General features: G+C 37.4%; 1 non-coding gene across 1 annotated transcript; it reads left to right on the plus strand.

Annotated features, from left to right (window-relative positions):
- Positions 1-1243: 1243 nt before the first annotated feature.
- On the plus strand, positions 1244-1350 carry LOC139033226 (U6 spliceosomal RNA). Its single transcript, XR_011485849.1, has one exon. It is a non-coding gene; the product is annotated as a U6 spliceosomal RNA (small nuclear RNA).
- The last annotated feature ends 9715 nt before the right edge of the window (positions 1351-11065 follow it).

Genomic DNA, 11065 nt, shown 5'->3' on the forward strand with positions numbered 1-11065 from the left:
TCAGTAACAAATTTAGCAAGTGTCCTCATTGGTAAAATGGAGATTCTGAATTATTCAAGGTAGTTTTCCCGATAAAGTGATCTATTGTGATACCAATTATATGTGTGTGTTCATATTTTCATCATACTATGTAACTGAGTCTAGTAATACTTAGAATATTAGACTTCAATGAAACTGCAAAACAAACAGAATGCTTTATTACTGGATAAACCATTGGAATAGAGCTTAATAGTTTAGAACATATATGCAATTTCATTCTCACTGTTGTTCAGGACACAAAGCTGCAAAGTAAAATTTGTGGCTATGTACCATGATACAGTAGACAGAATTCTAAGAGTTGCAGAAATCTGAATTGATATCCCAAGCACATAGAATGAAATGCTATTCAATATATGGCTGGGCAAACAACAACTTCTGATGAAAGAACTTCCAAAAGTTGTATTCAATCAATTTCCAGAGTTTACACAGGATCAGGGATCTTCAAGTTCTTACCAGTCTGAGTAGAGAAACTTTGATTCCAGAAATATCATATCTTAGGAGTATAGCTAATCTAGCCCTAAAGAAAAGGCTATTCTAGACCAACCCTAAAAATTCTTAAAAGAAAGTCTGGAAGGGATCAAGCTGACCTACAAATAAAATAACTATCTGACAAAACAAGTCCAATAGTATTTAAAGTAATATGGCAAATTCTAAGACTCAATGATGTAAAATTCATAATGCCTAAAATCCAATCAGAAACTACTTAGCATGCAAAGAAATAGAAAACATGACCCATAAGGAGAAAAGTCAATAGAAACAGAAAGAGGAATTACAGAATGATAGGGCTAATGGACAAAAATGATAAAACAGCTATTGTAAGTATTCCCCATATAGTAAAATAAAAATAGGAAGTATAGTAAAGGAAAATATAAACAGAATAAAAATAGAAATGGAAGATAAATGGAAATTCTAGATATGAAAAACACAATACTTAAATTTACAATTCCACTAGATGAGATTAACAGCAGATTACACAACACAGAAGACCAAAGGACTTAAAGATGTAGCAATAGAAACTATCAAAATGAAGATAAAGAGAAAATAGCCAAGAAACAACCCACAGAGCCTCAATGATCTATAGGAAAACATCAAGCAGTTTAACACATACACAACTGAAATCCCAGAAGACAAAGAAAAAGAACATGAAAATACTTGAAGAAGTAAGGGCCAACCTTTTTCCAAAATCGATTTTTAAAATCTGTTAGTGCTCACTTCAACAGCACATATACTAAAATTGGAACGATACAGAGAAGATTAGCATGGCCCCTGCGCAAGGATGACAGGCAAAAAAAAAAAAAAATTTAAATTAAATAACATCTGTTAAATTTTAGTAGGTGAATAAATAAATAAATTGTGGTACATCCAGACAAAGGACTACAGTATTATTCAATGCTAAGAAGAAATGAGTTATCGACCCATGAGAAGATATGGAGGAATCTTAAATGTGCATTACTATGTTAAATCTGAGAATGCTACATATTGCCTGATTCTAACTATATAACAGGGCTTCCCTGGTGGCTCAGTTGTAAAGAATCCGCATGCCAAGCAGGAGACACTGGCTCGATCCCTGGGTCAGGAAGATCCCCTGAAGAAGGAAATGGCAACCCACTCCAGTATTCTTGCCTGTGAAACCTCATGGACAGAGGAGACTGGCGGGCTACAGTCCATGGGGTTGCAAAAGAGACAGACATGACTTGGTGACCAAACAACAGCAACAACAACTATATGACATTCTGGAAAAGGTAACACCATGGAGATAGTGAAAAGATCAACGGTTGTCAGGCAGGGGCTGGGGTTGGAGTGGAGATGGGGATGAATGGCACAGAGCACAGAAGATTTTTAGGACAGTGAAAATATTTTGTGTTTATTATAATGGTGGATATATGTCATTATACGTTTATCCAAAGTCACTGAATATACACCACCAGGAGTGAACTCTAACGTAAACTATGGACTTTGGATGATTATAATGAATCAGTGTATGCTCATCTTTGTTAAAAAAAAAAAAGGTCTACTATTCCCATGAATGATGTTGATAAATGGGAGAGGCTATGCATATATGGGAACAAAGGGCATATGGGAAATCTCCGTATCTCCTTCTCAATTTTAGTGTTAACCTAAAACTTCTCTTAAAAAGATCTTTTAAAAAGTAATATTCTTTTCTTTTTCTGTTTTGCATATAGGGTTATCATTACCATCTTTCTAAATTTCATATATATGTGTTAGTATGCTGTAATGTTCTTTATCTTTCTGGCTTACTTCACTCTGTATAATGGGCTCCAGTTTCATCCATCTCGTTAGAACTGATTCAAATGAATTCTTTTTAATGGCTGAGTAATATTCCATGGTGTATATGTACCACAGCTTCCTCATCCATTCGTCTGCTGATGGGCATCTAGGTTGCTTCCATGTCCTGGCTATTATAAACAGTTCTGCGATGAACATTGGGGTGCACACGTCTCTTTTGGATCTGGTTTCCTCTGTGTGTATGCCCAGAAGTGGGATTGCTGGGTCATATGGCAGTTCTATTTCCAGTTTTTTAAGAAATCTCCACACTGTTCTCCATAGTGGCTGTACTAGTTTGCATTCCCACCAACAGATCACCAGCCCAGGTTGGATGCATGAGACAAGTGCTTGGGCCTGGTGCACTGGGAAGACCCAGAGGAATCGGGTGGAGAGGGAGGTGGGAGGGGGGATCGGGATGGGAAATACATGTAACTCCATGGCTGATTCATGTCAATGTATGACAAAACCCACTACAATATTGTAAAGTAATTAGCCTCCAACTAATAAAAATAAATGAAAAAAAAAGTAATATTCTTTTCTTTAAAAAAAAAACCTATAAACAAACGTATCTGTATGCTCAAGGAGCCCCAAACATGATAAACACAAAGAAAACTACATGAAGACACATCCAAATCAAAATGTTAGAAAACAAAGATCAAGAGAAAATCTCGGCACCTCTCCACTTCAAGATCTTTTCTTTTGGCCACATCAGGTCTTAGTGGTGGCACACAAAATCTTCCCTTGTGACACATCATTCCCTAGAAGTAGCATGCGGGCTCCGTTGCTCCTTGGCATGTGGGATCTTAGTTCCCCAGTCAGGGATTGATCTCACATCCCTTACATTGCAAAGCAGTTTCTTAACCACCGAACCACCAGGGAAGTCTCATGAAGTGTTAAATCAAGTTGTATATATCATTCAAAATTAGAGAGAGAGAGAATCTTAAAAGCAGCCAGAGAAGAAAGGCACATTATGTACAAATGTAAAAATCACTGTAGACCTTTCTTTAGAAACTGTGAAAGGCATAGAAGGTCTTTACAGAGCTGAAAGATAAAAAAGATATGTTGACTTAGAATTCTCTACTCAGGAAATATATCTCCTTCAAAGATGAAGGTGAATTAAAACAGTTTTCAGACTAACAAAAGCTGAGAGGATTTGGCACCAGCACGCATGCACTACAAGAAATGTTAAAAGTTCTTCCAAGCATGTAACACCATGAAAGTTAGATTTACACAAAGGAATGAAGAGTGCTGAAATGGTATATATGGGGTTAAATATATTAAAAGTTATTTTCTTAATTTTCCAATTATCTTACAAGATAACTATTTAAAGCAAAAATACAACATGAATGGGTCTAGAGATTGTCATACTGACTGAAGTCAGACAGAGAAGGAGAAATACTATATGACATCTCTTATATGTGGAATCTAAAAAAGAAATGATACAAATGAACTTACAAGACAATAAGAGACTCACAGACTTAGAGGACAAACATAACTGCCAGGGGAAAGGAAAGGGGGAAGGGATAGTTAAAGAGGTGGGGATGGACATGTACATACCGCTATATTTAAAACTGATGACCAGCCAGAACCTACTGTATAGTACATGGAACTCTGCTCAATTTTATGTGGCAGCCTAGAAGGGAAGGGGGTTTGTCGGAGAATAAATACATGTGTGTGTATATATATATATATATATATATATGGCTGAGTCCTTTCACTGTTCACCTAAACTATCACAATATTGTTAATTGGCTATACCCCAAAACAAAATTAAAAGTTTTTTAAAAAATTAAACATTTCAGTTCAGTTCAGTCGCTCAGTTGTGTCAAAATGTTTGTGACCACATGGACTGCAGCATGCCAGGCTTCCTGTCCAACAAGAACTCCCGAAGCTTATTCAAACTCATGCCCATCGAGTCGGTGATGCCATTCAACCGTCTCATCCTCTATCATCCCCTTCTCCTGCCTTCAATCTTTCCCAGCATCAGGGTCTTTTCCAATGAGTCTTCATATCAGGTGGCCAAAGTATTGGAGTTTCAGCTTCAGCATCAGTCCTTCTAATCAATATTCAGTACTGATTTCCTTTAGGATGGACTGGTTGGATCTCCTTGCAGTCCAAGGCACTCTCAAGAGTCTTCTCCAACACCACAGTTCGAAAGCATCAGTTCTTCAGCACTCAGCCTTTTTTATGGTCCAAATCTCACATCCATACATGACCACTGGAAAACCACAGCTTTGACTAGATGGACTTTTGTTAGCAAAGTAAAGTCTCTGCTTTTCAATATGGTGTCTAGGTTGGCCATAGCTTTTCTTCCAAGGAGCGAGCATCTTAAAATTTCATGGCTGCAGTCACCATCTGCAGTGATTTTGGAGCCCAAGAAAATAAAGTCTGACACTGTTTCCACTGTTTCCCCATCTATTTGCCATGAAGTGATGGGACCAGGTGCCGTGATCTTAGTTTTCTGAATGCTGAGTTTTAAGTCAACTTTTTCACTCTCCTCTTTCACTTTCATCAAGAGGCTCTTTAGTTCTTCTTCGCTTTCTGCCATAAGGGTGCTGTCATCTGCATATCTGAAGTAACTGATATTTCTCCTGGCAGTCTTGATTCCAGCTTGTGCTTCTTCCAGTCCAGCATTTTGCATGATGTACTCTGCATATAAGTTATATAACCAGGTGACAATATACAGCTTTGACGTACTCCTTTCCTGATTTAGAACCAGTCTCTTGTTCCATGTCCAGTTCTAACTGTTGCTTCTTGACCTGCATACAGATTTCTCAGGAGGCAGGTCAGGTGGTCTGGTATTCCCATCTGTTCAAGAATTTTCCACAATTTGTTGTGATCCACACAGTCAAAGCCTTTGGCATAGTCAATAAAGCAGAAATAGATGTTTTTCTGGAACTTTCTTGCTTTTTCGATGATCCAGTGGATGTTGGCAATTTGATCGCTGGCTCCTCTGCCTTTTCTAAAAGCAGCTTGAACATCTGGGAGTGCTCAGTTCATGTATTGCTGAAGCCTGGCTTGGAGAATTTTGAGCATTACTTTGCTAGTGTGTGAGATGAGATTGTGCGATAGTCTGAACATTCTTTGGCATTGCCTTTCTTTGGAATTGGGATGAAAACTGACCTTTTCCAGTCCTGTGGCCACTGCTGAGTTTTCCAAATTTGCTGGCACATTGAGTGCAGCACTTGCACAGCATCAGTTTTTAGGGTTTGAAATAGCTCAACTAACTACCGCACAATTGCACTCATCTCACACGCTAGTAAAGTAATGCTCAAAATTCTCCAAGCCAGACTTCAGCAATATGTGAACCGTGACCTTCCAGATGTTCAAGCTGGTTTTAGAAAAGGCAGAGGATGGAGAAGGAAATGGCAACCCACTCCAGTACTCTGGCCTGGAAAATCCCATGGACCGAGGAGCCTAGTAGGCTACAGTCCATGGGGTCACAAAGAGTTGGACACGACTGAGCAACTTCACTTCACTTCATGGCAAAATGTCTTGTGTGAAACATGTTTATCTTAATTTCCATGAAACAACATTCTGCAGTCTAATAAAACTTTTATCTACTGTACATAGAAAACACAAGCCTAACTTTTAAGTGTCTTTTAAAGTTATATAACAATGTCTTTATATCAGATGACTATCAAGTGAATGAGCTGTTCATGTCCTGTCAGTTTATTAGAAAACCATGTTTTTTAAAAATGTATTTAGATTAACATCTATGTGCATTCCTGCCCAGATCTGCTTATTACCCTTCTGCAGTATTAAATGGTCTTCACTAATAAAAAAAAAAAAAAAGAAAAGGCAGAGGAACCAGAGATCAAATTGCCAACATCTGCTGGATCATCGAAAAAGCAAGAGAGTTCCAGAAAAACATCTATTTCTGCTTTATTGACTATGCCAAAGGCTTTGACTGTGTGGATCACAATAAACTGTGGAAAATTCTGAAAGAGATGGGAATACCAGACCACCTGACCTGCCTCCTGAGAAATCTGTGTGCAGGTCAAGAAGCAATAGTTAGAACTGGACATGGAACAACAGACTGGTTCCAAATAGGAAAAGGAGGACATCAAGGCTGTATATTGTCACCCTGCTTATTTAACTTATATGCAGAGTACATCATGAGAAAAATTGGGCTGGAGGAAGTACAAGCTGGAATCAAGATTGCCTGGAGAAATATCAATAGCCTCAGATATGCAGATGACATCACCCTTATGGCAGAAAGTGAAGAGGAACTGAAAAGCCTCTTGATGAAAGTGAAAGAGGAGAGTGAAAATGTTGGCTTAAAGCCCAACATTCAGAAAACTAAGATCATGGCATCTGGTCCCATCACCTCATGGGAAATAGATGGGGAAACAGTCAGACTTTATTTTCTTGGGCTCCAAAATCACTGCAGATGGTGATTGCAGCCTTGAAATTAAAAGACACTTACTCCTTGGAAGGAAAGTGATGACCAACCTAGATAGCATATTAAAAAGCAGAGACATTACTTTGCCAACAAAGGTCTGTCTAGTCAAGGTTATCGTTTTTCCAGTGGTCATGTATAGATGTGAGAGTTGGACTGTGAAGAGAGCTGAGCGCTGAAGAATTGATGCTTTCGAACTGTGGTGTTGGCGAAGACTCTTGAGAGTGTCTTGGACTTTAAGGAGATCCAACCGATCCATCCTAAAGGAAATCAGTCCTGGGTGTTCATTGGAAGGACTGATGCTGAAGCTGTAACTCCAATACTTTGGCCACCTCATGCGAAGAGTTGACTCATTGGATAAGACCCTGATGCTGGGAAAGATTGAAGGCAGTAGGAGAAGGGGACAACAGAGGATGAGATGGCTGGATGGCATCACCAACTCCATGGACATGAGTTTGAGTAAACTCCGGAAGTTGGTGATGGACAGGGAGGCCTGGCGTGCTGCAATTCATGGGGTCGAAAAGAGTCGGACATGACTGAGTGACTGAACTGAACTGAACTGACCTGGAATTCCATCACCCTCACTAGCTTTGTTCATAGTGATGCTTCCTAAGGTCTACTTGACTTCGCATTCCAGGATGTCTGGCTCTAGGTGAGTGATCACACCATCGTGGTTATCTGGGTCATGAAGATCTTTTTCGTATAGTTCTTCTGTGTATTCTTGCCACCTCTTCTTAATATCTTCTGCTTCTGTTAGGTCCATACCATTTCTGTTTTTTATTGTGCCCATCTTGGCATGAAGTGTTCCCTTGGTTTCTCTAATTTTCTTGAAGAGATCTCTAGTCTTTCCCATTCTGTTGTTTTCCTCTATTTATTTGCACTGATCACTGTGGAAGGCTTTCTTACTCTCCTTGCTATTCTTTGGAACTCTGCATTCAAATGCGCATATCTTTCCTTTTCTCCTTTGCCTTTCACTTCTCTTCTTTTCTTAGCTATTTGTAAGGCCTCCTCAGACAACCATTTTACCTTTTTGCATTTCTTTTTCTTGGGGTTGGTCTGATCACTGCCTTCTGTACAATATCACAAACCTCTGTCCATAGTTCTTTGGGCACTCTATCAGATATAATCCCTTGAATCTGTTTGTCACTTTCACTGTGTAATTGTAAGGGATTTGATTTAGGTCATACCTAAATGGTCTATTGCTTTTCCCTACTTTCTTCAATTTAAGTCTGAATTGGCAATAAGGACTTCATGATCTGAGCCACAGTCAGTTCCCAGTCTTGTTTTTGCTGACTGTATAGAGCTTCTCCATCTTTGGCTGCAAAGAATGTAATCAATCTGATTTCAGTGTTGGCCATCTGGTAATGTCAATTGTAGAGTCTTCTCTTGTGCTGTTGGAAAAGGGTGTTTGCTATGACCAGTGCATTCTCTTGGCAAAGCTCTATTAGCCTGTGCCCTGCTTCATTTTGTACTCCAAGGCCAAATTTGCATGTTATTCCAAATATCTCTTGACTTCCTACTTTTGCATTCCAGTCCCCTATAATGAAAAGGACATCTTTTTTGGGTGTTAGTTCTAGAAGGTCTTGTAGGTCTTCATAGAACCATTCAACTTCAGTTTCTTCAGCATTACTGGTTGGGGCATAGACTTGGATTACCTTGATATTGAATGGTTTGCCTTGGAAACGGACAGAGATCACTCTGTTGTTTTTGAGGTTACATCCAAGTACTGCATTTTGGACTCTTTTTTGAGTATGAGGACTACTCCATTTCTTCCAAGGAATTCTTGCCCACAAACATTTAAGTACAAAAAAAGTAATAAATAAGGCAAAAATAATTATGATGTACTGTGGGGTTTATAACATATGTAGAAATTAACACAAAGACCAGGAGAGGAGAAAGGAAACACTGTTGTAGGGTTCTTATACAATATGTGAAATGATATAGTATCTGAAAACAAATTGTGATAGGATAAACAAGCATTTTGTAAACTTTAGAGCAAATACCTCAAAACAAAGAAGTGTGGAAAGTAAGCCAACAGTGGAGCTGAAAAGGAGTACAAAAGTACTCAACCAATCCAAAAGAAGACAGGAAAAGAGGGGAAAGGAAGTGAAGAGCAGATGAATAAGAAATGAAACAAAGAGCAAATGTTAGATTTAATCATACTGATACATTAAATGTAAATGGTCCAAATGCTTCAATTCAAAAGAAAAATTAGCAGGCAGGGTTTGAAAAAATTAAAATGTGAGACCTACTGGTATGTCTACAAGAAGTAAAAACAGGAAAGAAAGCCAAAATTATTATTGGAGATTTCAAAACAATCCCTATAGAAATAGATAGAAAAGCAGACAAGAAATTGATAGGAGTAAGGAACACAACATAATCGTTCAACTTGACCTAATTAAATTTAGATTTAATATTTAAGTTAAAATTAAAATACTTCATACAGCTACAGAATATATGTTCTATTCAAGTGCGTATGGTTCATTCACCAAAATAGACCATATGGGGAGCCATAAATCAATAAATTTAAGATTATAATCATACAGAGCATGCTGTTTAACCACAACAGAATTAAATTAAACCAATAAGATCTGGAAGTGTCTGAATATTTGGAAATTAAGCCACACTTCTATAAAACACATAAGTGAAAGAAATCACAAGGAAATTTTTATAATTTTAAATATTTATCTTATAAAAGAAGAACTGTCTAAAACTAATAATCTAAGCTTCTACCTTAAGAAGCTAGAACAAAAAAATCAACTATAATTCAATTTTTAAAAAGGAAGCTAGAAAAAGAACTTATTAGACCCAAAGAGATTGCAACAAAGGGAAAAGTAAAGATAGGAACAGAAATCAATAAACTAGAAAATGGACAAACAATAAAGAAAATCAATGAAACAAAAAGTTGGTTTTTTGAAAATGTCAATAAAGTTGATAAACCTCTAGTTAGACTGATCAAGGAGAGAAAGAAGACACAAATTATCAAAATCAGAGATAAAAGAGGACACATCATATGGATCATGGAGACTATATATTTATATAATGACTTAACACCATAAGTTTAACAACTAGATGAAATGAACAAATTCCTTGAAGGACAAAAATTACCAAAATGGAGTCAACAAGAAATAGAAAAGAAGAAAAATCCTATGTCAATTACAAAAACTTAATTCACGAGTAACCATTTCAGAAAGAATATTCTAGGCCCTGATGGCTTTACTGAACTCAACCAAGCACATCAGAAAGATATAATACTAATCCAACTATACTCTTTTCAGAAAATAGAAGAGAAAGGAACACTTTACAACTCATTGTATGAGACTAACATTATCCTGATATAAGAAAATAAAACTACAGGGACTTCCCTGGTGGTCTAACAGCTAAGGCTCCTCACTCCCAGTGCAGGGGCCCTGGGCTCCATCCTTGGTCAGGGAACTAGATCCCACATACCACACCTAGCAGTTCACATGCCACAACTAAAGATTCCACATGCTGCAGTGAAGTTCAAAAATCCACGTGCCCCCCCAAAGAACACAACAAAGAAAATAAAACTACAGACCAGTATTCCTCATAAACATAGACACAAAAATTCCGAATAAAACAGCAACTCAAATCCAGCAACATATAAAAAAGATACTACACCTGACCAAGTGGTATTTATCCAAGGAATATAGGTTGGTTTACCATCTGCAAATCAACCAATAAAAAGACCATATTAACAGGTTTAAAAAAAACTGAATAGGAATTTCCTGGCAGTCCAATGGTTAGGATTCAGTGCCTTCACTGCCAGGGCCTGGACTGGATCCCTGAGGGGGCAACTAAGATACAGCAAGCTGCATAGTCCAGCCAAAACAAAAAAATTATATGATCATATCAATACAACTCCCCCACATTTGATAATATCCAACACTCATTCATAATAAGATCATTCAGAACATTAGGAATAAAAGACAATTTTCTTAATCTGATAAAGAATGTCTATGCTAAATCTACAGCTAACATCATATTTAATGTTAAAGAATAAATGTTTTCCCATTAAGAAAAGAAATGGGGCCAAAACACTGATCTTCACTATTTACACTTAATATTGTACTAACCAGCGCAATAAATCAGGGAAAAGAAATAAATGGCATACAGATTGGAAAGTAAAAAATAAAACTGAAATTATATGACATGATCATGTACATAAAACATTCTAAGGAATCTACAAAAAGCCCTAGAACTAATAGGTGAGATTAGAAAGTCTTCAAGACATATGAAACAAAAATACAAAAATTAACTATATGTCTATCTACAAGTAAAGAAGAGTGGGAAATTGAAATTTTGAAAATATCATCA

Source organism: Odocoileus virginianus, chromosome X, assembly GCF_023699985.2.
Source record: "Odocoileus virginianus isolate 20LAN1187 ecotype Illinois chromosome X, Ovbor_1.2, whole genome shotgun sequence".
NCBI classification, from domain to species: domain Eukaryota; kingdom Metazoa; phylum Chordata; class Mammalia; order Artiodactyla; family Cervidae; genus Odocoileus; species Odocoileus virginianus.